Source organism: Passer domesticus, chromosome 2 (genome assembly GCF_036417665.1).
Source record: "Passer domesticus isolate bPasDom1 chromosome 2, bPasDom1.hap1, whole genome shotgun sequence".
Lineage (NCBI taxonomy): Eukaryota > Metazoa > Chordata > Aves > Passeriformes > Passeridae > Passer > Passer domesticus.
The window spans coordinates 125,478,829-125,504,239 of record NC_087475.1 but is presented as its reverse complement, the minus strand read 5'-3'; the positions used below and the strand labels follow the sequence as shown (position 1 = coordinate 125,504,239).

Genomic DNA, 25,411 nt, shown 5'->3' with positions numbered 1-25,411 from the left:
CATTTGGTTTGTTTTGCTTTGTTTTTTTTACAAATGTGTACAGATATTATTTCGTGACTCTTTCCTTGTGTACACATGCTTGCCAGAGAGATACATCAGCTCTAAGAAGGAAAGAGCAACTTAAGAGCTATTTAATTTGTAAATTTAAGGTAATTACAGTTTACAGCTTAGCTTAACATGCAGGTGGCAGTTCAAATGGAAAGACCCCTGTGAGTTCAGTGGAATATCAAAGGTCAGCAACACTTAAATATAAATCTATGTCTTTCCCTCAGCTCCTTCTCTGATATCAGCAGTACTACAGATAATAGAGGGTACTGAAATATTATGCTCAGTAACAACTGCTTCATAACTATCCCAGGTTAGTGTGTCCTCCCTTGGAAAGGTTTAAAGGACTGAGAAAACTCTGTGGGACTTCAGTCCCTGACATGAGAGAGACTCAGCTCAGCTGTCACAAGAACTACAAGTCATGGCTTTGAAACCAGGGCAGTCAAGCAGAGACCAAAAAAACCAGAGGTTTACTCTTTCAACAGACTAAACCTTGCCCTGAGTAACACTGAAATGATGTCTCCAATGAAATTAAATACTTTACAATTTAGCCTGAGGGTTTTATTTGCTCTTTACAGGAAGTCCAGGGACCACAGTGTTAGTCAGAGAAGAATTAATGACCATTTCTTATTAAACACAGAGAGCTTTAAGTATAAGTGGAAAAAACCAAGTTTACTGCTGTTCCTCTAAAAAGGACACATACTTAAAAGGAAAAAATAGGACTCCAATGGTATGCAATAAAAGCAACTTACAGAGAACAACAAATATACCAGGGTGCTGCTTGGTCAGTGGTGCTTTCATTCCCCTGCCTATGTTCTGCCACGCTCACTAATAAATGAGGTGAAACAAATCAATGTATGAGTGCATTACAGGGGTGTCCATAATACTCTGTTGAAAACAGAGTTTATGTACATGTTTTAAAACAATATCCGTGCAAAGATATTGCAGCACAAATTGCTGTACTACAATTTTCTTCCCTGAGGCCAAACTTGTTTACCTTTTGAGTTGCTGCCCTTCAGCCAGAATGAGTGGGCATGGCAATTATGCAAAATGACAGCACTTTTTTTACTGTTTCCCTGGTCCTGCATGGCTCAGGATCCTGATCACCCTCTGCAGGCACCCTGAACTCTGCTTCAGCGTCTCAACCTCACTCATTACAAGGGAGCTTGAGTCTCTCAATCATGTGTGTAACTTTTGAAAAGGCACTCTTATTTTGTTGGTGACACAGGTGAAGATCAAAGGCTTGACAAGTTCATATTGAAGCAGTAATGTTTGGCTATCACCAGCAGCATTTGCATATTTCTTGCTTCCTGATGAGATCAGTAAACTCAGCAAATAATCTTATTTTATTTTTAGTTCACTCTCACTGCCCTATTCAGCAGGTTTAAAGGGAAGGTAGTTTGATTCATTCTGACTTCACCCAGTCAATGGAATATAGGCCACTACACATCTCATCCTGTAGTGAACATCCAGAATAGGTTGAGGAAATCCTAAAATATCCTCATGTTCTCCTCTGACAGTTAAATGAGCCTGGGATTCCTGGTTAGGATGCTGACTTTACTTGATAAACAGCCAAGGTCAAATGAGATGAATCTTGACCCTTCTGGGACCAGGAAAAAATAATTTCCTGAGTTCTGTGCATGGAATTCAATTTTTCTGATTTCTGAAGTCACATTGAGATTTTACTAATTCTACCACTCTACAACTTGTAGTCACAGAAAAATCTTCCTTTTTGTTCTTTTTCTTTCTCAAGGTGTGCGTTATGAAAGTTTAAAAATTTACAGTACCAACTGCAACAAACTTCTTAAATGCAAAACATTCTGTTTTTTCTCTTATGAAAGATGAACAATTCACAGACTTTCTTACCACATGATACAACCTGTCAGGGACCACTCCCCCATCCCCAAAACAGAGATGGTATAAAATAACCTCCAGGTGATGGTCATGCCCCTCCAGACTGATGGAAAAATCAAACCTGTTTCTCTACCACTTGTTGGAGTACCCTGTTAAAATCCAGCTTTGCAAAATTCTTGCTGCCCACCATTTTTTTTTCCTTTTTTCTTTCTTTTTTCCTTTTTTTTTTTAAAGCTAATTTTCATAAATTAAACATAAGGAAGAAAAGAAAGGAAAACACCTGGATCAACACAACCCAATGGGCAAACCCAAAGGAGACAATTTAACCACATTTTCCAGGAAGCCTTGCAGAGCCAGGAAGAATATTGACACATTAATTTCTATTATAACAGAGCCCTGGATATGAAAATAGTGACTCAGAGGCATTTGAACATGGGGATTATCACTCAGTTTTCCCATGGGAACAAGCTGTCCTGCTACCTAACTTCCACTCTGGTTGAACAGGGCCTGAGGAGTCAAAGTTCCTTATCTTTCTTTTAAAATCCTAGCCCACAGTCACAGATTTATCAGTAAATAGTGACTTATGAACATATTATCCCGGTTATTTGTAAGCAGAACTTCTCAGAGTATTAAATAAAAGAGTTTTATTCAAAGTTAGATGTTATGGCCTTCCTGAGTTGGTTTGTGCCTCCCTGTGAAAGCTGACTTGGAGACAGTTCCCAAAATTTACTAGGTTCTGATATTTGTAGTGTAATAAGTCTTCATGGTAGAAAAAAAGGTTAAGTAACTGATGCTGACATAGTTTAGATACACAGAAAATGACAGCAATACTTTGATCTCAAACTGTGATGAAATCCAAGCTATCACATGTGCTCACAGCAGCTATTGGAGTACAGAAGTTATCAATCATCCACTTTTCATGGCTAAAAATTTGAATTTTGCTTCATATGCTTGCCTAGAAAAAGAGAATATTTCATAAACAGGTACCACACACTTGGATAACAACAGAACTGCACACAAGCAGATTGCATCAACACTCCTAAAAATGAGATTTGCTTCTTACACTTAATACATAAAATTTACCACTCTTCTTTCAGTGGCAGCATGGAAACAATATATAAGGTTTGGGGCTTTTTTCCCCTTGGGAAAGGAAGTCAGATATATTGGTGTAAAGTGTATTTGTTTAATGAAGTAATGATTTATTTCTCTATCTATTAAAGAGCTGCTAAGGAGCATCCATGTGAGCAGCAGGCTGAATTCTCCATGCAAAGGAGCAGCTCTTTTTCCAATTCCCTGTCAAACCAGCACACAGGTACAGGCTTTTTCCAGCTGAACACCCTCAGAACCAAGAGTATTTTCTCTCTGAGCTCTGGAGCCCAGTGGAATCACATTTCAGAGTCAGAAGAGTGGGATTTCCTCTGCTCAAAAGTGAAGCCTGCAAACCATTACAGCTTTGTCACTGACCATGTTTGGGCTGAGTCAGAGGCACATGCCTGGGCAAATCCAAGCAATTCACTGCTAGCACTCTTACAATGTGGATTTTACGCCTGCTAGCACAGAAAAAGTCATGTTTTCACTATATGGAATGAAATGCCCATGTACAGATCACGTTACAGAAAGGACAAAAAGATGGCATCACACCAGCATGGCCTCAGTGAGCACTGGCAGAGAGAGATTTGGTTACCAAGGACCAGCCTCTTGATGCTCCAGAGATGGTGCTCCTCCTACTTCAAGCTAAGAGAATGGACTTAAAGGCAAATAGCAACACAAGGACAAAGTCATTATAGATCTCTTTCTCTTCAGTCTTTATTAATTTTCCACCAGGAAGAATTTTTTCTGAGGCTCTTCCAGCGCTTTCTTCTCTTATCCCCATGTGCTGAGGGCACACCTGGAGGGCTGTGTCCAGTTTTGGGTCCTGCACTGCAAGAAGGACATGAGGGGCTGGAGGGTGTCCAGGGCAGGGAATGGAGCTGGGAATGGGCTGGAGAACTCCTGAGGGAGCTGGGAAGGGGCTCAGCCTGGAGAAAAGGAGGCTCAGGGGACCTTGTGGCTCTGCACAACTCCTGACAGGAGAGGACAGCCGGGGGGGTCGGGCTGTGCTCCAGGGAACAGAGACAGGAGGAGAGGGAACGGCCTCAGGCTGTGGCTGCATTTACTATTTTGCCATTTTTATCTCTGTGTGATCTTATTAGCTCCTAAGTTTGTTTCTGTCTGAGGCATGTGTCCACTGTTTGAAAATCCAAAGCTCTGACACGTGTACTCGATTCACTGGCAGTTATCAGCAAACAGAAAGAAAATACTTTTCAGCTGGACCAGCATCAGAGTTTTCAAATTTTCTAAGGAAAGGACTCTTTTACTACTTTTGGTTTAAAAAAAAAACAGTACATTTTCATCCTGGCAATTTCAAAATTGGCATTTTGTTTAAATCAAGCTTATAGATATTTTGTAATGAAACAACTGCTTCAAAAGAAAATAAAGAGACTTCAAGAGGTCTCTGATGTGCTACATCCTTTGCCCTGGCAGCCAGCACCTGGATACTTGGCCTTGCACAGCTTTTACATTTCTTTGCTAGAGTCCATGTAAATTATTTCACCTCCCCTCCATCCCCCAAATATACACAGGAACAGACAGGAGCTCTGCTTGAGTGCCTATCATGGCCAGAGGACCTACAAAAATATACATGAAAATGGGATTCAGATCCTTCCCAGCAGATTTAGCCTCTGAGGAGGATGAGAACAAATCTGCAGGAGGACCTGGTTTTGTCATCCTGAAGCTGGAAAGATAATTGCACACTCTCCACCCACCTCCTCAGGGGACTGAACTAGTGAGACCTTCACTTTAACCTGCAGTTAACTAATAAAAGTCAAAGCAAAACCTGCAGATTTACCTCACAAAGGTCAGCTTGAAAGGCCAAAGTGTAGAGTAGAAATCCCTTAACACCTTCATTCTCTGCTCTCAGTGATGCTCTTTTGGGCCACATGCACAAATCCTACTAAGTAGTGCATGTTGGGGAGCTGGCCCTAAAATCCTGTGTTCAGAAACTCCTTCCAGACATCGATTCAGACATGGAGGCACTGGCCCAGCAGGAGGCTGAAGCAGCTTCTACAATATTAGAGGGATGTTTTGCAGCCCAAAAAACACCTCTGAGTGTATCCATCCGTCCATCCATCCATCCATCCATCCATCCATCCATCCATCCATCCATCCATCCATCCATCCATATTTTTATGTATACACCATCCTATAAATATAGGGGCATATGTAGGTGGCTGGATTTAGTAAAATTCAAGATAACAGTTTCCAGAATTAGTCAAGCCATAGAAATACCATTTGGTTTGCATCTGAAGTTCTATTTTCAAAGGTACCCAGCAAACTTGTGGAGCTGCTGAAGTCAACTCCAAAGCTTTTGGCAATACGTCCAGGAAAATCCATGTCCTGCTTTTGTCCTGTATTCATCTTGTTTTTTCTGCAGTTTCTGAGAACCCTGAGTTTATCCCGTTCTCCTGCTGATTTTCGCTGCCTTTTAAATATAGTTTTATTGCTTCCTCAACAATACCATCCTACCATTTTCTTCTGTTTCCTTGTGTAAAATACCACGTGTGGTTTCCCTGCACATATTTTGCAGCGAGAAATGTTCTTTGTTCAAAGCCTTTTAGACTTCTGAGTCAGCACCTTTTAAAGGAAATGCTGAATCTGCTGAGGGCTCACAACTTTACTCAGCAAATCAGCACTTCCAGGCACAGTCAGCAGAATTCTCAAACATTTATGTAACACTTCAGGCTAATGACCAGTTCCCTACAAGATTCTGCAGTTTCTTTATATCAAGAACTCACTCAAAACTCTGAAAATTGACTCTGTGGACTTGCTTTTTCATGAGCACAATAAATTTGGATTGAATGTTGCCATTCCTGAAAATATGAGTCATTACTTTTTACTACACTTTACTGAATTTTGCCTTAGCACAACTGTACATGGATTTATGGCACCACCTACTGAAATATTAGATATTAAAAATGTTAAAATTATGCAAACCAGCTTAAGAATTAGCTTGAAATTACCTTGCTGTTTCACATGTTCAGTTTCAAAGATAGGTGGCTCCAAATTTTATAAGCAAACATTATATTTAATTTCATGCTTCATCACTTTGTTATGTCCAGTAATTATAAAAACTTCATTTAGTTTTCATTCTTCAGATGAACAAAAAAATATCCAGGTTTGAATTTTTATATGCTGGCCTTCATATGCAACACCTTTCTGCAGAAGGCAGAGATTAAAAATTACCTCAAAACCACCGGCAAATGCATCCCAAATTTACTGCAATTATTTGTAAGAAATATCTGTTTTATTAAAGAAAGACATAGTGAAAATTAAGCAGTATTTTAAAAATTCAATGAAATTCATAAGGTCTGTTATTTCCTAGCTAATTAACAGTTCTAAGGGAAAGCCTCCAATAACTGTGATGTGTACTTTCAGTAGATTTAAGGAAAATATTAATATGAATGAAAAGCCTAAAGAATTACCTTAAAGAAAAATTTTGAAAAGTGTTTGATTTCTTTTCTCCCCATTTTATTTACAAGCAGCAAGGCAATGATGAATTTTGTTGATGGTCCAATGATCACTGAATTTAATCCCAAAGCACCATTATGCATTCTGACACTGCTCTTTGCCATATTTTATTTTTAATGACTGTTTAAATCAAGGCTTATTTTTGCCTTCTCCCACTCTTTTTCCTTTGCTCAGGCAGCACAACTTCCTATATAAATGCCTATATGTTAAAATGTACAGGTATAAATATAAAATACACTTTTGGTGTTTGTTTTTAGTTTTGGTTTTGGTTTTAGTTTTGGTTTTGGTTTTGTTTTTTGTGTAAGGCCTGCAGGCTTCAATCAATATTGTGGCATTGATGACCTATAACTATATTTTGATATTTACTGTATTACTCCATACAGCAAACTGATTTTTATTAGTCCAACTGGTCCCTTGGATACCCTTTTAACCTAATTGCTGTTATGCAGGAAATTTTGTTTTCCATTTTAGGTAAATAATTTGGGATTTTAGAAAATTATAAACCTGGTAAGAGTGAGGAAATACGTCCCAACCAGAGTTGTGCAGGTGTTGAAATAAATTTCAGTGTAGAGGAACCTGGGGACAGATGCAGAGCTCAGGCAGACTTAGGTGAAGACACTGTACTTGTTTCCCTCACATTCACACAGAGAAGCTTTTTCATGCTGAGAAAAAACAGGTACCAACCACATCACACACCTATTATATTTAGGAAATGTAACCCCAATATTTGCACAAAACATGGGTTAAAAATGCCACTTTCTTTGATGTGTGAATTTACATGTCTGGGTGCTGTTGACAAAGGAAATGGCCCAATTCTGTCTCCAAAACCTCACATGAGACTCCAAAGGAAGTGTTTGGTCACCTCCCTGGTGCACAGCTGAGTGAAAAATAATCCTGTAACACAAACGAATGTAATGACACATCTTAAAGGAAAGTCTGTGTGTACAGCAGAGGGAAAATCTAATGAGAAGCAGATGCACATGGAGAGGATTTTGAGTGAAATGGTGTGTGTGGTTTCACTCTGGGCACGTGTTTCTCTAGCACATGGGGAGAGGGAGTATATATAGCTGTGCAAGGGAAAATATTAGCTGTTGAAAAATGTGTATGCTATGGGGGGAAAAGGAGCTTTAAAGGGAAAAGTATCCAGATGAAAAAGCAAATTCTGGAAGTCTCAGGAGAGCTCAGAATGCTTAAACTACAAGTAATTATTTTTTTTTTTCTTTTTAGGAGGCCAAAACAAGTTGCCAACAATACCCACAAGACAGAGCTGCAGTTGTGCCAGCTGTGAGCATCTCTGCTGCTCAGTGCAGCATTCAACCGGCAGCAGCAACACCCAAAATCCAACATCTTTGGATGCCACCACTGCCCCAGGTCACCCTCACTCACCCCTGGCATCCAGCACAAAGCTCCACGTGCCCAGTCTACATTTTTTACAAACCCAACCACAGCACCAACATCTACTGACTGCTCAGGAATCTTGGCTGGAAAACCAGGTAAAAACTCCTTCCTCCCTGCAGGGAAGAAAGGATTTTGCATTTGTGAACAAAATACAACATTGTGTGTTTAAATAGTGAGGTAAGGCAGGAGTCATTTTTATGGGATACCACTAGAGTGAATAGAGCAGTGAAATAAAATTATCATGACCATCTCAAGGGAAAAAAATCTTCTTTTTTGTAAAAAAAAAAAAAAATTGTCAAAGGGATCTTTGGTTATAAATATTTTACTCCCACTGCTGTAGAACCGTACAATATAAAAGGCCTACAGGAAGATGCAACAACTGCAAGGCCTTGGTTTTTTTTTTTTGTTTTTTTTTTTTTTTTCAATTCCCCTCAGAAATTCTCTACTTACACTAAAAATTAATTCTGGGAAAGCTTCTGTTCTTTCAGTACATTGTCTCAGCTTGTGGAGAATTGGTGTCTGTCATCCAACACCTGTAGAGTCTTCATCCACTCTGAAATTCATATTACCATGAGATTAAAAGTGAGATTTACCATAGGCTGTTTCATCCAAATTTAGAGGATGTTGTCTTCCTCTAAAAAGAACTTGAACAACTTGTAGGCCAAGACCAAACAGAAAAAAGTGAGGAAAAGGTGAAACTAAGGGAATATATATTTTTTTAATGGTCTTCCTGCAGAGGAACTGCTTCCATGGACTCTGAATGAAGCTCTCAGAGCACAATAAAAGAGTTCAGCTTTTCCTGAACTGGTGTCATTAAAGCCAACAAATGGGCTGGGCTGCTCTGGGAAATTCATTCTCAATATCAGTATGAGAAATCATTTTTTCAGAGCTGCAAATGTCAGTGGGGTCACAGCAAGAAGTCAATGAATCATTTAACATGTGTTCATTAGCATCACTGCCTGTGTTCTGCAGTAGCTTAATTGATTTAATTCAATTCAGTTCTGCTGCCCAAAAAGTTCCTTCCTCTTTTTAATACCTTGCTATCCCTGAATGCAAAAATTTGGTAGGCAGGGCTGCTAGTTCCTCTCCTGGAGCTGCAGGGCCAGGATCATTTCCATGCAGGGAAAGAGGAGCACTGCCCACCTGCCTGATGGAAAGGGTACAGCCCATCTGCAAAGAGACAGAAGATTTGAAACCCTCCTGAAAACAACCAAGAAAACACAATTGCAATCTCCATTTTCCATGTGTGTTCCACATCAAGTTCCTCAAAAACAGCCTGGGACTGCACCCCTGGCTCCTTTCACTTAGCATCTGAGTTATATTTTAGAGCAGTTAAAGGGGAAAAAATTTGCCTTGCACAAACTTGAGCAAAAGCATCAGGAATAGACAGCTGTTTTTGTGAGACTTAGTCCAAAAATTAGATGCTGCACAATAGAGAATAAGGGTGAGATTTAAAAAAATATTTCTGCAAAAGATGAAAGGAAGCAAACAAAAAAAGAAGGGGAAAAGTTTTCTTTTGGAACATATTTTCAATAGTCTCAGCCTGTGTCTCATTCTATAGAAATACTGAGACATTTTGGTCATTTTTCCCACTATTATATGAAAAATAAAATCCCTGAAAGTTCTCCAATTGTTTTAAAAGCTTTAGAATTGGGCCACTGGAAAACAGAAAAACACAAAGGAGGCCCATTGTCTGAAGTAATTAAACAAATCAATCCAGAGTATCTGATTCCTCTCTTATTCTTTGCCTAACTGTTCTTGCAAAAAACATATTTTATCTTAACTTGCATATTGAAGGCAGGATTTTGCCAGTCTAAACTTTTTCTTCTCTATCTTTCATCCAGTGGCAATTCAGCACATAAACACTGCTGCTGCTGCTGCAGGGCTGGCACAAAACTCTCAGGCAGTTTTCAGCTGGGGAAGCTGAACATTGTTCCTACACATCCTGCCCCTGGGAATGTGGTGCTTTTGGAAAGGACTGACCAGGAGTGGGCAAAGAAATGCAACGATTTCCAATTGCCTCCCCCAAAAATCTGAGCTTAATGCTTGTGTTCAAATTCAGAACAGGGGCTAAAATTCTGAGCTGTTGAATTCTCCCAGTGACTTTGTCAAAAGCCTTTTGCTGCAGATATATAGAGAAAAGGGAATAAGTATTTGTAAAGATCAATATAAATATTCTAAAATCATGCTGGTTATTACATTCACTGCTGTGGGTATTGCTATTTCCTCCCCAAAAAATCTCTTCATGCCTTTAGGTAAATCTGAAGCCCTCAGCTGGTAGAAGTGCAGTCTCACAGATTTTTCACAGGCGAGCTGTGGGTGTGTGTCTCTGCTTCCCAGTGACTAAATTTTCCTGCTGGAATGAGAGAGAATGTGTCAGAATGTCCCATTAACCAGAATGCACCATTACCAGGTAACAGAAGCCAGGCTGAATGGCCTGCTTGGGCTATAATTAAAATATCTGGCGTGCCCTGAGCTCCTGGACCAGCCAGGCCAGAGACGAACGTGCTGTGTGCTCCTGCTTGGGCTGGATTTCCTTCCCACCCCTCTCCTTAGGATGTTCTCTTCCCATAAAACACAAATGTTTCTATTCTCACATCTACGTCAATGACCAGGGATCTGTTCTCAAAACCTGCCCCGTTTCCTCAGTGACTCAGCTGCTCAGAATTTCACTGTTTGTGTCAGGAGAGGAATCCCTGGAGTAAAGGCACCCCCTACGTGCCGTGTCTACCGAATTTATGTCATTAAAGGTCATGCAAAATCACTTACTTCCTTATACACTCCTTTGTGCTGTCCCCTGCGTGCACTACATCCTTTTTAAAGTGTAGTGTGTGACACATGACAGTGGGACACGACAGCAGTGGAAAGAGATGTATTTGAACATGGCTTTGAAAAGAGAATTCTACTCATATTCTGATGCACCTGACATTACTCAGTTTGGAGAGGGAGAAATAGAAAGATAAATAACTGATTTATAGAATATTATTTTGGTGTACGTCCTCACTTTATGTTGTACAAATGCACTCGCTGTACTTCATGTACTTTTCTTTATTTGGTCTCTTTTAAAATTGATTTTCTCATCTTTACCACACCTCTCCATATCTCAGCAATCTACCTTTTTCAATACCAGCTGCAAAACTACACATCAACTGATTTTCCTGATTAATTGGTCAAGAAATATCCCCATTTCATCCAAAACCTTCCTCCTCTGGCATTTCCCAACCAGTCCCAGCCTATGGATGCCTGTGCCTTAATTTAAAACCCAACAATTTTGTTACTTAGTCACAACATGACTTTTCAAATGTCTCCCAGTTTTCCTTTCTGAAATTGCAGGGGTTATTAATGTTGATTGTGGGAAAACAAAAGGGAATAATAAACAGAGATATAGTTTTATTTTCCCCTGAAATATTATGTTGGAGAAGAAAAAAAGTCCTGGCCTTCAGCTATCTCCTGGAGATAATTGTTGACAGCTTAATAAGAAGCACAGAGGGAAAGAAGAGAACAAAGGTATGTGCTAAGCAAGTCCTCAAGTAAATGAGACCCAGGAGTCCTAATAAATCTCAGTGCTGCCAAAAGATAATTCAGTCCCAAAAAAATCTGAAACACCAACACCAGTCCTTCTTTGGTCACATCAGTTGAATTTAAAGGATAAACAAGAGTCCTGAGTTTACAGAGAGCAATTCCAATGTGTGCTGTCATTTCTGTAAGGTATAATGGGCTTTAGAATTGACACACACTGAGGCTTTCCAGCAATTCCTGGTTTATTTAAAGCTTTCTTTATTTTCCTCACTTTGGTTATCAAAATATCTCCTGCCTTTTAGGACTTAGGAGGTGCTTTTGTACAGACTGCAAAATGTTTTTATCCAATACCAACTTTGCTGCTCAGAAGGAGGAGTTTAAACTGTCTGGGGCCTGGCATAGTTCAGAGACTGAGAGGCTGTGCAGTGGGTTTGGAAATAAATCAAAAAATCCCAAAGGGATGAGGCCAGGCCACTGGCAATTGACTCCAAATACTCTGTGCAGAAACATGAAAAATATAACCCCCATTTCTCCCTGCTAATCTTTGGGATCTTAGCTAAACATTGACATCTTCTGACATCTTAAAAATCCAGCATTCAGTGAAAATATGGCAATAAAGAGTGGCCTTTCTTCGTTCCCATGTTCATAGACAAAGACAAACATTAATGCAGTCCCAGTCTTAGTCAATGCAGCCAATTTTTCTGACTGCATGATTTTCAACTGAGCAAACCAAAAATCAAATTACTTAGGTTCTTTCTTCAGACATATTTTGGTGATTTTATACTGCAGGCAATGACTGGTGATGTTCTTCGTGTTTTACCTTGAACACAAACACTTCTTGCACGGAGAGAAAATGTGGTTTTTATGGTGAAGGTAAAAGGAGATTTGGATCCATTTCTAAGAGCAGCTGCAAAATACACAATTTTTCTTTGTGGAAATAAATATTTTCACAAATGTCACAGCGCTCATTGGCACTTACAATTAATAGTTTGAAATAATCCTCATTAAAAACACTAATTACTAATAAATAAATTAATTCTGATAACTGCTGATAAGGGACCTTGCATGTCCTTCTGAAACATTTTAAGAAAATCCTTTTTTTTCTGAAAATCAAGGGCCTCCAGTGTTTGTCAGACAGGTCATACAAAATCAAAATATTGCAACCAGATTTTCCAAGTATTTGCATATTCCAATCAAGTGGAATATGTTCTGGTCCATGTGTTCAAGTCAACAACCACCTAAAAGGCTGAGCATCCTGTAGAGAGTGATAAATTCCTGACATCCCCGCCCACATTTGAATGTTGGCATCTAAGAAATGCTTCCCTCAAAAATGTTCACCCTTAAGGCAGCCTCTTACCCAGACAAAGCTTATAGGTTTTTATAAGACCCACATTGTAGAAAAGCATAGGCAAACATTAAAGTGTGGGAGGTGGTTTATAAATAAGAAAGAGAAGAAAAATTGGTTTATCCAGGGCTGGAGTACAATGGTGAGGGGATGTTTCCCAGAAACCAGGGGTAAACTTCTTCCAGTACAAATAATTCCTTCTTTTCCAATATCCCTTTGAATCTAAAAACCCATTAAAGTTTAATTTCACAAATTGTAACTGAAGCCAAAGTTGTTAAAAAATCTCTGGTAGATCAGCAAATATGGCCTCTACCATTCATCATTCTTTTCAAAATAATGGATTTATATTAAGAGACCATAAAGCCAAACTCCATGAGGAGGACATTTCATGTCCAATTCTAATATAATCCATCATTTTTTTTTGTTTGTAAAATAGAAATACCTAAAATGCTTAAAGAAAAAAATCTTAAAAATGTGATTTTGCTTGAATTTAGAACAATACTTACCACATGCTGCTGATGTTACTTGTGATGGCTGTGCTGAAACTTCAATAGTGCTGAGGTCCAAAAACAAAATGGGATTATGTGAGCAACAGGCTGTGTCAGAAAGAACTTAATATGTTATTCAAGGAACAGACCAGGAATGCTGAGAATAATTTAAGGAAGGGGAGAAAATAATCTGTTCATGATGCATTTTTTGTGTCATGTTCTTTGGACAAAAAGAATCCTGGGATGCAAGACCAGAAGGTGTCTGTGCATGAACAGATCATCTCCAGAACAGCACAGAAACACAAGGCCTTGGACAAACAATTAATTATACATTAAGTTAAGGTGGTAAACTCAGGTGCCTCCCCTTGGACAAAAATATCTCCCAGAAGATGTCGCAAGAATATCCCAAATCATCAAAATCCTCTTTTTGTTTTCTTCTGCAAATTAGTAATAAACTCTATGCCTTTAATACATTCATTAGACAAAATCTGTTCTGTGCTTAATCTTACTCCAGAAAAGTTCTTTAAAATTAATTCCTATAAGGTGAAAACCAGACATATGAAAAAAATGACAGCACTCATAAACCCCTTTACTGGAGGTAAAATGTTGTTATTTAATAAAGTCTTTTATCTCTATCCTCCAATAATAATTATCCCAAAGGGTCAATATCACAGACTCTGAGTTTTAAAAATATGTCTAGAATTGGGTTCCTGTACCCAACACACAAAAGTTAATTTTGATAAGCTCTCCATAGTGCCACTTCAATAAGAGCTGAAGGATTTAAGATCTCTGGAAAATCTCTTTCTTTAAGCTGCACCAATATCTCCATAACAATAAATAAACATCTATAAGGAAAAGAGGGTTGCAGAATTTGCCCTTACTAGGTGAAGCCTATAGAATAAGATTAATGAATAAACTTGTCCAACTTCAAATGTACTGACAACAAACACAGTCAATTAGCTTTACATTTCAAAAGAACATAAAGGACAGAATGAACTTTTGTTCAAGTGCATTTTTCTTCTGTAGCACTACAAAATGGGAAATAAAAGGAAAAATGTGGCAACTGCAATAGATGTGAATAATCAATGACAACCATCAAGCAATGTGTGGAGAACACAGGCAGGCTGCACTTCAAACTAAAATTCCACAAAGCACCACAGTCTGCACTATATCTGCATCCCAAACCTATCCAAAACTAACACATGCCATTAATCAACCCTGGCCATCCACTATAACCTGGTGAATTTGCAGAGTTTGTATTCTGGTGCACTGGAGACTTAAATATAATAAAAATAAAAAATAGGCTGGAGCAGCAAAAATACCAGAGGCCAAAATAATAAATAAAGCACAGTGACTCCACAGCCCAGAACAAAAAATCCTGACTGCTAAATGAGCCAAGTAGTGGCCTCTACTATATGTACATGTATTTTTCATTATAAACTCATTAAAAATGAGTTCACATAAGTTTTCTGTGCAAGACAGTGAGGTTGAAGTAGAACAGATGAACATCCCATAAAAACATCTTAAAGCACTTCATGAACATGGCTTGTCACAAGCAGCTTACTTGCAAGGGACATAATTGATAATTAACATATAGATGTTGAAAATGGGATGCCTCACTAAGGTTTAAGCCTGAAAGTTTGGTATACTCTTGATGAAATCTGCTGTGAGCAGTCTCATTAGTGTAATACTTAATTATAGCATCTGTCAAAATCAGAAAGGTGTCATGTATACCAGAAGAATAAACCTTAAATTACACAAGAAATAAGGTGGTATTTAAATTAAAAAACTTCTTCATATGTGAGACAATCTTAATGGTTCAAAAAGGCCATCATGAGTTTATCACACAAATCCTCAAAAGTGCACATTTTTAAAAATCTACATGGACTGGAGTTGAAACAGCAACAATATTTTCCCTTTTTTTCCTCTCAATTTTCAGTACTTTACAGGAAAAGTAGGCCAAAATACTGCAAATACTATAAAAATATGATTTGCATTTTTATGTACTTGGCTGTAGCAGACTGCAATTGGAACACAAGGTTTCAACCCATTAAACACTTTGATCAATACTCAGTCTCAGGCACAAAATATCAACTCGAGCAAAATTCACTGGGCAAACAAAAGATCTATTGAAAAATTCCCTGTCCACAATGTGGATTTCAGCAGAATTTAGGCAGCATGACAAGCCTTAGGTGAGCCTTCTGCACAGAGATGGAATTCACCTACAATAGGAAGAAAAAATTTCCTTTAAGGAATGTGGAAATGTGAGACAGAGGTGGAAATGGAGCAGAAAAGAGACTTCCACTTTCTTATCTTTGCACATTTGGCAGAGAGATTAAGTACATGCATAGAATTTTGGCTTTGCTTGCCTAAAATAGACCCACTTTTCTTCATGCTGGTTCTGTTTCCAGGTGGAAAAGGTAATTTATTCATTTTTTCAAAGCAAGGGAACTTCAGTTGTATTAAAAAAAAAGTCACAATGAATCTGGTTTAAAGATTAGAAAGGAGATTGGATTTTCTTAAAACAGTAGAAATTATTACACATAGGGCTTTGCTTCAGATCCTTCTTTCTGGGAATTACAATGGCTGCTGCCAAAATCAAATCTGTTTAACTGGTTAAGCTAAGAACCTAAATCAGTGCAAATGAGATCAGTTTATCAGGATTTAATAGCTATAACACAGGCAGAGAAATAAGAAATAAAAACAAACCCCTTCTCTTGAAACACAATCTTCCTCCCACCTTCATTCGGATGCATAGCCAAAATACTTTTCATTTTTTAACTGAGGAAATACTGTGGGCCTCATGTTAAATGGGCAGTGCTTCTTCCAGATCCCTTTTTTTGAAGCCCATGAGGAGCTCTGGTCCAAACTGGGTAATTTCCCCACATTGTTATGGCTCCTCCTCAGAATGTTGAGGAAAGGTCAGATCCTGGAAGATCTGCTTTGGAATTCAAACTCCATTTGCCTGGCAGTGAAAAATGGCCTTTTAAAGCAATATTGGGTGAATTTTCATTTCTCAAAATGCTGTAGGTGACCCTGCCTTGGCAAGGAGGTTGGACTAAAAGATCTCCAGAGATCTTTTCCAGCCCACACAATTCAGTGATTTTGTGATTCTGCCTAAGAGTGTGACACAAAACCACCTCCTGAAAACTTGAAAAGGGCTGGGGACAGCCAAAAATTGGATGCTATTGGAATAAGGAACAGACGAATAAATTCCTGGGGGTTTTCTGTGCCCTCACCAGAGGGAAAAGGAACATTTGAAGGCAAGTCTGGATGAGGACATGGGCAGACACTGAGAGTGAGACACGCTCCATGAGTGGGTAAAAAGAAATGGTGGGGAGATCAAGAACAGAGGAATAAAAGGGAGTCAAGATGTAAATGAAGGACTGAAAAGGAAGGCAAGCCAAGAACAATCCTATCTATACCACGGAGTGGCAGAACTTCAAAAAAGGGATGAGAAGAAAGGGGATATAAAGGAGACAACACACTGCTGTTAAAGAGGTTGGGTGGAGAAGATGCTCCTTCATGCCCATTTCACTGTTTGAAAGGCTACAATTGCTGTGCATGTTTGTCTGATCCAAAATGTTGCTTTTAGCACTCACTGCTTCATTTTCTCCTGATCTACCCAGAACAAAAAAAAAAAACAAAAAAAAAACAAACAAACAAACAAACAAAAAAAAAAAAAAAAAAAAAAAAAAAAACAAAAAACCGCCAAACAAACCAAAAAGTAGGAGAAGGAAGTTGTTTCTTTTCAGAGCACAAAGTAAAGTGGTGCTGGCAGTATCACACCTCACACCATCAGTGCAGCCCAGTGAGAGGACAGCTACTGGCTGAATCCACTTTGGGACTCATTTCTTTACAATTCCCTTGTCCAAGCCAGGTTGGCTGCATGAGGAAATATTTGGATACAGTTTGGGATCACATCCCACTTCCTCATAACTCCAAGGCTATGGTATATTTTCAATGTGAATGCCATACACAGGCAGGGGTTTTGCACACTCTGCAGCCTCCAGCAGGTCTGAGCACCACCAAATTAGACAGCAATTGATGTCCCTGATATTTTTTCACCAAGCTCTCAGTGCTGCTTTGTTTTTCTGATGGTGATGACTCATAAGGCCACACTTGAAGATGAGGTAGAAATCCATGGAAAAGTGCAGCTTTCTTTTGGCAGGGAATTTGGTCTTCCAGCCCCCAGTTTTGGAGAGCACCCTGCCCAAAGACAGAGCCCTTGCAGTGCACAGGCAGGGCAGCAGAGGTGCTTTCAAGCAAAGGTGGTGCTGCTCTCTCAGAAGCTTAAGCACTTTAGATTGTTAGCAAGCCAGGCCTGTCAGTGACTGTTGTGCTTATGGTAAAATCTATATGATTTCTTGTTAAATTAACTTAATCTTAATTAAGTGATGATAAACCTTCAAGCCCAAATAATTTTTCAAGTCCAGTGCTCAGTTTGGCAAGGGGTTCATTCTGAATCTTGCGACTGAACTGGAGCATCTTCCTTTTTCCTTTTCATCTTTTCCCTTTTCTATCCCCACTCCTTTCCCCCAACAGCCTCACACAGATAATTTTGGGGATGATTTTGGGTTTGGATTGATTGATTTCAGATTTTAGTTCCCTTTTCCCTCTGTGCCTTAACCACATTGTAAGTGGTGGAGTGAACCTTGCCAACAAACTTTGTCACACTTTCACATTTATATTAAACCTGCTTTTTCTGACACCTTTGCTGGTGATTCAACCCAAAAATAGAGGCAAGCAAAGAAACAAACAGTGCTCAAAAGGCTTGCCAAGTTAAGAGAAATTACTTGTTAGAAGTATTTGACTTTTGAAAAGACAGAAGGTAAGACTTTAGAATCTTCTTTTTTCTATCTTCCAAGGTAACAAGGTAGGCACTTCAGACAACCAGTTAAGGAGTGGTCTGTACTTGTTGCCAGAATTTTAACACCCCCCACCAAAAAGTTAGTATTCATATGAAAAAAATTATATTGGTGAAAGATGTGAAGGTATCCTGAGGCTAGAAATTGAGGGAAAATATTTTCAGATCAAATATTTTATTTTGTAGGAAATATTTCCTTCTTGCTTTATCTCAAGTTTAGGCAAATAAAAATTTATGCATTTTGACTTCACCAAAAATGCATTCAGTATTTGCTTCCCAAATAAAGGAATTCAGCAGGTCTGAGGCACACTATTTCAGACAACTTTTTGCTTTAGGCAAAATTTGCATTGCTGCTATAGGAAAAATTTGTTCTTCAAAGGATTATTAATTTTTCTCATTATACTGATTCAATTGCACCAGCTTTGGAATTAAGTGAAAGTGTGAGTTGATTTTAGTCAGTATTAATGCCTCAACATGTTTGTGATTTCAAACTCGCAGAATATCTCCCCTGGCTGATTTTAAACATGAAGATATTCTATAATGTTATTCATATTAATGTTTTCATAGGAAGAAATTGAAGTTCAATATTTATGTAAATTCTCTTTTCAGTTACACACCCATTGAGAAATCCAGCCATCCAATCTACCAAGTAATTCCCAAGAAAAACTTGCATCCAGAGCAGCTGTTTAACACTTAACAGCAATTCTTTTGTGCTTTAAGGAAGAAGTTCAAAGCTGTCCTCCCCACAACAAAACAATTAACAACATGTCAAACATTCACTTCAATCATTAATCCAGGAAAGGCAGTAAATTTAAGCTTCATAAGTGCCCTCCTTCTGTCAGTGCTTCCATTGGATGACTCTGTAAGTAAAAGCATTTTGGTGTCATCCTTTTGGCTTCTGTCACTTTGAACCTTTTAAAAAAATGTATTTTATACAGAAAAAATGCTATATTTACTTTGAAAACAGCAGCTGTTTACATGCAATTATGTACAGATATTCCAAGTTAATATTTGACAAGGACATAAATGAATGTACTTGAGTGAGCCAATCAAAATTTTGGCTTTTCATGCATTACTGTAAACAAATCATATAAATAACACCTGGTTTGTGGCAAATCTGAAAAGATAAATAGGTAAAAAAGATAAATCTATGAATGAAGAGATTTTGAATGACACATTCTAAGAAATCAGCTACTAAAAGCATTAAGGAAAAAAACACTGTATTTATTTTTGAGGATGACTTAATTGCACAAGCTCAAATCCAAACTCCAATTACTCCATGTGTTTTTAGGGAAGATGCTAATTGAGGTTTGTGTCTATTAACAGATACAATTAGCTCAGCTCAGCTCCCCTGACAGAGGCACTGGGTGTCATTTGAGACATCCAGAGGATCTCAGATGTTTCCAAGAGGGTGGCAGATGTGAGACAGGACCTCCAGGAGACCCTTTTGACCTGGCAGCTGGAGCCAGGTGGGTCCCCAGAGCCTCTCAAGTGGCATCAGACTTTTGGAACTGGGTTGTGCCAATGAATTCTGAAATTTCACTTTGATAAAGATTACAGGAAAGATAAAGTTCCCTCTTTGGACATTGCTACAATGGGAAAAAAAAAAAAGCCAACAAACCCCATGAGAATGTCAATTGAAACAGCTCAAAATTTTGTTTGAAGTTTGTTCCTTTGAAGTCTTTGGGGTTGGGATTGCCATAGATCCACTTTTAACCTTACAGGGTAATGACTCTCCCTTAAGGCAGTGGCAGGGCTCTCCCCCCCAAAAAAAAAAAAAGAATTCAATGGATGTTCAGGAATCCACAGGATTTTTACCAGGTATCTCCCTGGGAGGGAGTTTTTACCCTGGTGGAAGGCCTCAGGAAATTCTCTGGGGATGTTTTGGGGATCTTTGATAATTTATGTTGCTTCTTTTCAGTTTTCTACAATGTGCCCAGTCCTCAAGTGATGTTAACAATGTTTGAGCCATTAACTGTTTCAGCATCTCATGGTTATTAAGGGAAATTGCCCCATAACTGAGCCAGAGGTAGCTGTTCCCAGCCCTCCTGCAGTGGCCATATCTCCTCAACATGTCCCATTCCCTTGGCATGAGCAAACAGAATCCATATGTGAAAATGATGACTTCACATCTGAGCAGGCTGTCATTTCTGCAGGCATCAGGCCTGTGACTTCATCCTTCTCCTCTGATATTGGCAGAGCACCAGAAACCCAAAATATGAAACACTCCTCTGAAATAAAATACCCCTGAAATGGTCTCTTTATGGCTTAAAAGTAAAAACAGAGTATGCAAAGCAGAAACAAATAGGACATTCATACTTCTGTCCAATGGTAGAGCTCCTTTATTCACCAAGCTTATTAGCAATCTTGTCCAATTCTGCAAATATTATGAATATTGAATTCCAGATCAGCCAGGTAAGAGCTTTTTTGTATTAAAATAAATGTGCACTTGTATGTCATTTGGACATCTCTGACAGATACAAATGAGGCATTAATAAAGTGCTTCTCATGCTCAGTTTTAAGCAATGACATTTACAGGTGTAAGAATTCAAAGTTTTGACATGAAAAAGCACATTGTTAACATGAAGGAAAAGTGCATCCACACATGAATTTCAGCAAGATTTTCTGCACTAATGACCTAAACACACTAATATTAGCACAAGTGATGTAGTGTTAGGTTTCCACCAGGATAAACGTGACAGAATGGGCAAAACCTCACTCAATGCCACGAGTGCATTGCTCAAATCGTGTCTCTAATCTGTGAGGACATTACATCATGAGTCACTCAAAGGAAAGGGCAGAGTTTCCTACCAAATCCATTACAAGAAGAAAGTGACATTTAGAAGGCAGAATATGTGAATTGTATCTCACAGGTAGAGTTCTTTTTGTTCTCGTGAGAATTCTTTCCTTTAAGTAAAAGAGAAAATTCCAGAATTATGTCCCCCTAGCTGAAAATTATTAAGCTTGTTTCTTAAAGGTATAGGGCACCTGAATAGAAGTATCACTGAAAAAAATGTTGTCTCCTCATAGGTAATTCATGGAAGGGACGTTTTCTGGGGGTTTTTTTAGCTGTTGTTTAAATACAACTTGTACCCTTTAGTGCATCTGAACAGCAAACCCTGTTACAGTGTGAGAAATGTTGTAAAGATGATGCCAGGCCAGCACTGGAAAGATTCCCCACAGATCACCTTTTATTTACATGAACTGAACACTTCTGGTGTCACTGAGAGACAAATGGAAGTTGGACCTTGTAAGGATGATAAAAATGTGTGTCCTGCTCTAAGCATTTAAGCACTTACAAGATTTTATAAACACAGTGAGTTGGGGTTTTTAAAACACTATTCCACATCAGCACATGACTTCCCATCTCCTCTCCAAATGTGGGTCATTGTTGCACTTTCAGCCTGCCCCTTGCCAAGTTTGCCACTGTGGCGTTTTATAAACGCCAAACTAATTGCACAGGATGGAGACAAATGTGATCATGTCAATTTTGTCATGGCTTTAAATACTGAAACCAAGCACTTTAGAGAAGATAATCAAAGGCTTGTTGAAACCCAGAGCATCCTCTTCTGTGCATTCGTTGCCCACATCCTGCTCCATGGTGCTGGGAGATGAACAGAATGCCAAGGCAGGATGAGAACTTCTGTGCTGAGCATGGGATCAAAAATTCACCTGACTCCTGTCTGTCAAAAAAGGATTTAAGAGATCAAGACAGGAGCAATCTGATACCTACAGAGCACCAGGCATTCCCTTCCCTATAGAGAATATCCATCTATTTGAAAAGTGACTCCACAGAACAAGTTATGGGCACTTAGATCTAAAGGGTCAGCCAGACATCCACAGCTTGGTTTTGGCTCACAGCAACTGGGAGATTTATCTGAGATTTAACACTGTGGTGCTTACCATAACAACTTTTCTACTACAGATTGTATTTAAGCATTTTGGAACAACAAAAAATAACAGCCCATCCACTCCTACCCCGCTGCTCAGCAATGTTTTTGTGCCAAACCTTAGTTTAGTTTTGCCTCAATGCCTTCCCAAGCTGTCAGGACTCATTGGGGTAGGAATAAAGAACCTACAAATTGGGCAGGGTGGTTTCCCTGCACGCCAGCAACATCACAGAGCTGTATCAAGCTGTACAAGAAGCAGGGATGGCACAGGGACTTTGTTCCCACTTGGAATTTCATAATTTCCTGACTTCTGGCTTGCGATGCAGACAATTTAACCAGGCCTGGCTTCCCTGCACCCCAGGAGCAGGCGCCAGCCCTGCGGCCTCCCTGGGACTGGGGGCTGGGGACAGGGTGGGGCTGCAGGAGGGACAATCTGAGGGTGATGCCTTGTGAAGGCTGACCTAGAACAGAGGCTGGACAGAGCTAAAGAATAAAGCAGGGATTTATTAAAAGGATCTCCTCCATAGATCCACCTTGGGCAGCACAAGAGCCCAGCCAGGGCTGCACCCAAGATGAGCCAAAATGGTCCCAAAATGCAGAACCACTCATGGTGTCCCTCACTTCTATAAGTTCTGCTTCATTTGCATATTGGAGTTCATTGTGTAATTACAGTTTTAGTCCATGAAGTCCCATCCTTTTTGTTTTTCTCTCTTCAGTCCACGTTGTTTGCTCTCTTGGGCCTGAGTTTTGGATGATTTGTCCTCGGTCCCCAGCTAGAGCAGGAATTTTTTGTCTCCCTACTCTGTGAAGAGAGCTCACCATCCCCTAATACAAAGCCCAGACCCACACACTAAAGCAGCACAGAATCTGAAAAATATAAAAGCTGAAACCTGAGGCATCAAGGGAAGGGATGGGGGAGGCTTATATGTCTTTGATAGAGCTCTCCCAATCGACATAATTTATCCATAACCCAGAGTTTTTCTATGCAGATGCTTAAATTGAGGGCTCCGTTATGGAGGATCTCTGTGATGTTCCCAGGCAGAAAGCTGAGGCTGACAGCTCAGTAGTTCCTGCGGGTCACCTCCTTTCCACCCTTTTAAAAGATATTTTCCTTTTCTCAGTCACCTGGGGCTTTGCCTGACTGCCAGGACTTTTCAAATATCATCAGCCTACAAGAAAGATGAAGAGGGACTTTTTTTGCAAGGTACAGAACAAGGAGGAATGGCTTAAAAAATGAAAGAGTAAGTTTAGGTGAGATAGTTGCAGGAAATTCCTCCCTGGGAGGGTGGTGAGGCCCTGGCACAGGTTGCCCAGAGAAGCTGTGGCTGCCCCACCCCTGGAAGTGTTTAAATCCAGGGTGGATGATGCTCTGAGCAACCTGGGTTAGTGGAAGGTGGGACTGGATGATCTTTAAGGTCCTTTCCAACCCAAACCATTCTGTGATTCTATGACTCAAGACAAGAGAAAGAGAGAAGAAAGGTCCAGCAGCCTGTGGGCTTGCTTTGAGCAGAGTGCCCTCTGAAACTGGCAGGAGGCATTTCTTCAATTCATAACCAGGATTTATGATAATAAAAAGCAAAACTGACAATTTGTGCTGAGTAAAGAATTCTTTGGGGCTAAGATCTAGAGGAGAACACAACCTGTGGAAAACAAATTCAGGGGGAGAACTACCACACTACAGCACGCATCTTCCTTCCATAAATGATTTTTTAAACCCTTTTGAACTTCTGTTCATATCATCATGCTTCTAGGACAATTCCTTGCTCACACAGAGCCTCCTGAGACTGTGTGTGCAATTACTTTTCAGTGCCTAAGTGCTTTGCAAAATTAAAATCCTAGAAAGGATCTGGCTGTTGAATTTGTCAAACGCACCAATACAAAACCACACAGCTTCATTTTCTGTCCCACACATGTCCGTATATGGTTAGAAACGGGATTAGATTTTGCCAGATGACTCAGTTTAACAACTTCCAGGACAAAAGCAAACCAGCATCAGATTATAATGCTGATTTCCTGAATCTAATCATGAAAAGGAACTGGTTCATACAAATCATCTCCCTACTGGAAATTACAGAATAACTCTCCTGAGGAGCTGGGGGAGGCTAAAGCAAGGGTGGAACGCCGAAACCGTACAATTTGTATGATGCTGGGAGGAAGGAAATGCAGCATTTCTGGAGTTTTGTTTAGGATTGGGAGGGATTAATTCTTCCTGTCAACTCCCTCGCCCCTTTTTAAAGCTCATTAATACCTTTGCCAGTAAAGCAGGGCTCTTAAATACTTTCAGAACTGACACAGTCATCCTGTCTCTATCTCACATGGGGCTTGAAAAGCACAAGGCTGCAGGTCTGCTTTTAAACACAGAGCACATGCCCTCTCCCCCCTTTCCCAAAGATAAGGAAGCACTTTAGCATGGAAAAGGCAGAACAAAGGGAGAAATGCACAAGAATTATGTCACTACTTTTTTTTTTTAAGCTTCAAAAATCAGAATATCCATAAAGATGTCTGTATGAAAATACATAAGTAGCAATGACTCAAAAATGAATTTGAATTGCAAACTCTTGTAAGAAAAAGGCTCTTCAAACTTAGCTTAAACCATATGAAAATGAAAAGTGGATTCTTCTTAACAAACCCAAAACCTCTAGATTCCATACTGTGCATTTTTACACGGACAAATTAAGAGAAATTCAATAGAAGGTCCCACTGAGTAGAAAAGACCATGTTTAAGTCAGCATAAGTGTCCTTCCCTGGCCTTGTCTCTCTCCCAAAATCTGAATGAGTATTGAGGAGTTACAACCACACAAATACAGACTTGGGCTGCCAGCAGGAAGCACTTTTGCTTTAATGGCATTCACATTCCCATCAGTGAAATTATAGAGCTGTGTAATCTGCTCTCCCCATGGTTATTTTTTATTATTATTATTTTGGAATGGGTTCAAGGGGAAAGTAGGTCAAAACTCTTGAAGAGTGATTGGCCTGCATTTTGTGCATTTAGCAAATTTGGTTGCCTAAAAAAAAATCACTGTCAGCAAAATGTTCTGGTTGCAAGGTCATCCTTACAAAGCTGCAGCAAATCAGTTTTAATGCAAGTGCACTGGATTTGCTATATGAAATAAGAAAATATGGTTCCACTTGCAACAATCCCCTTCTTATAACATTGTCATACATGAAGTAAAACAAAAAATAAATGAGGAAATGAATGAAGTGGAGAAACCTTTGGAATTGAAGGGGATGCTATTTGTCATGTGGACCTGGCCCAGCCATGAGCTCTGGGAGCCCAGAACCCCCCTGGGCTGATCCCAAGCCCCATGGGCTGCAGGAAAGGGGGGATTCTGTCCCTCTGCCATGGGGCCCAGCACAGGAAGGAGCTGGAGCTGCTGGAGAGAGCCCAGAGGAGGCACCAGGATGATCAGAGAGATGGAACAAAGTTGGGAATGTTCAG

General features: G+C 39.5%; 1 long non-coding RNA gene across 4 annotated transcripts in view; it reads left to right on the top strand.

Annotated features, from left to right (window-relative positions):
- LOC135295067 (uncharacterized) overlaps positions 1–25,411 on the top strand; it is a 52,148-nt gene that overhangs the window by 10,701 nt on the left and 16,036 nt on the right. For 3 of the 4 annotated variants that reach the window (XR_010357132.1, XR_010357131.1, XR_010357134.1), the window contains exon 2: positions 7,693–7,958. This is a non-coding gene — a long non-coding RNA (uncharacterized LOC135295067). Of the gene's footprint in view, positions 1–7,692; positions 7,959–19,408; positions 21,597–25,411 lie in introns of those variants that run through there. The other variant, XR_010357133.1, reaches the window with a different exon arrangement.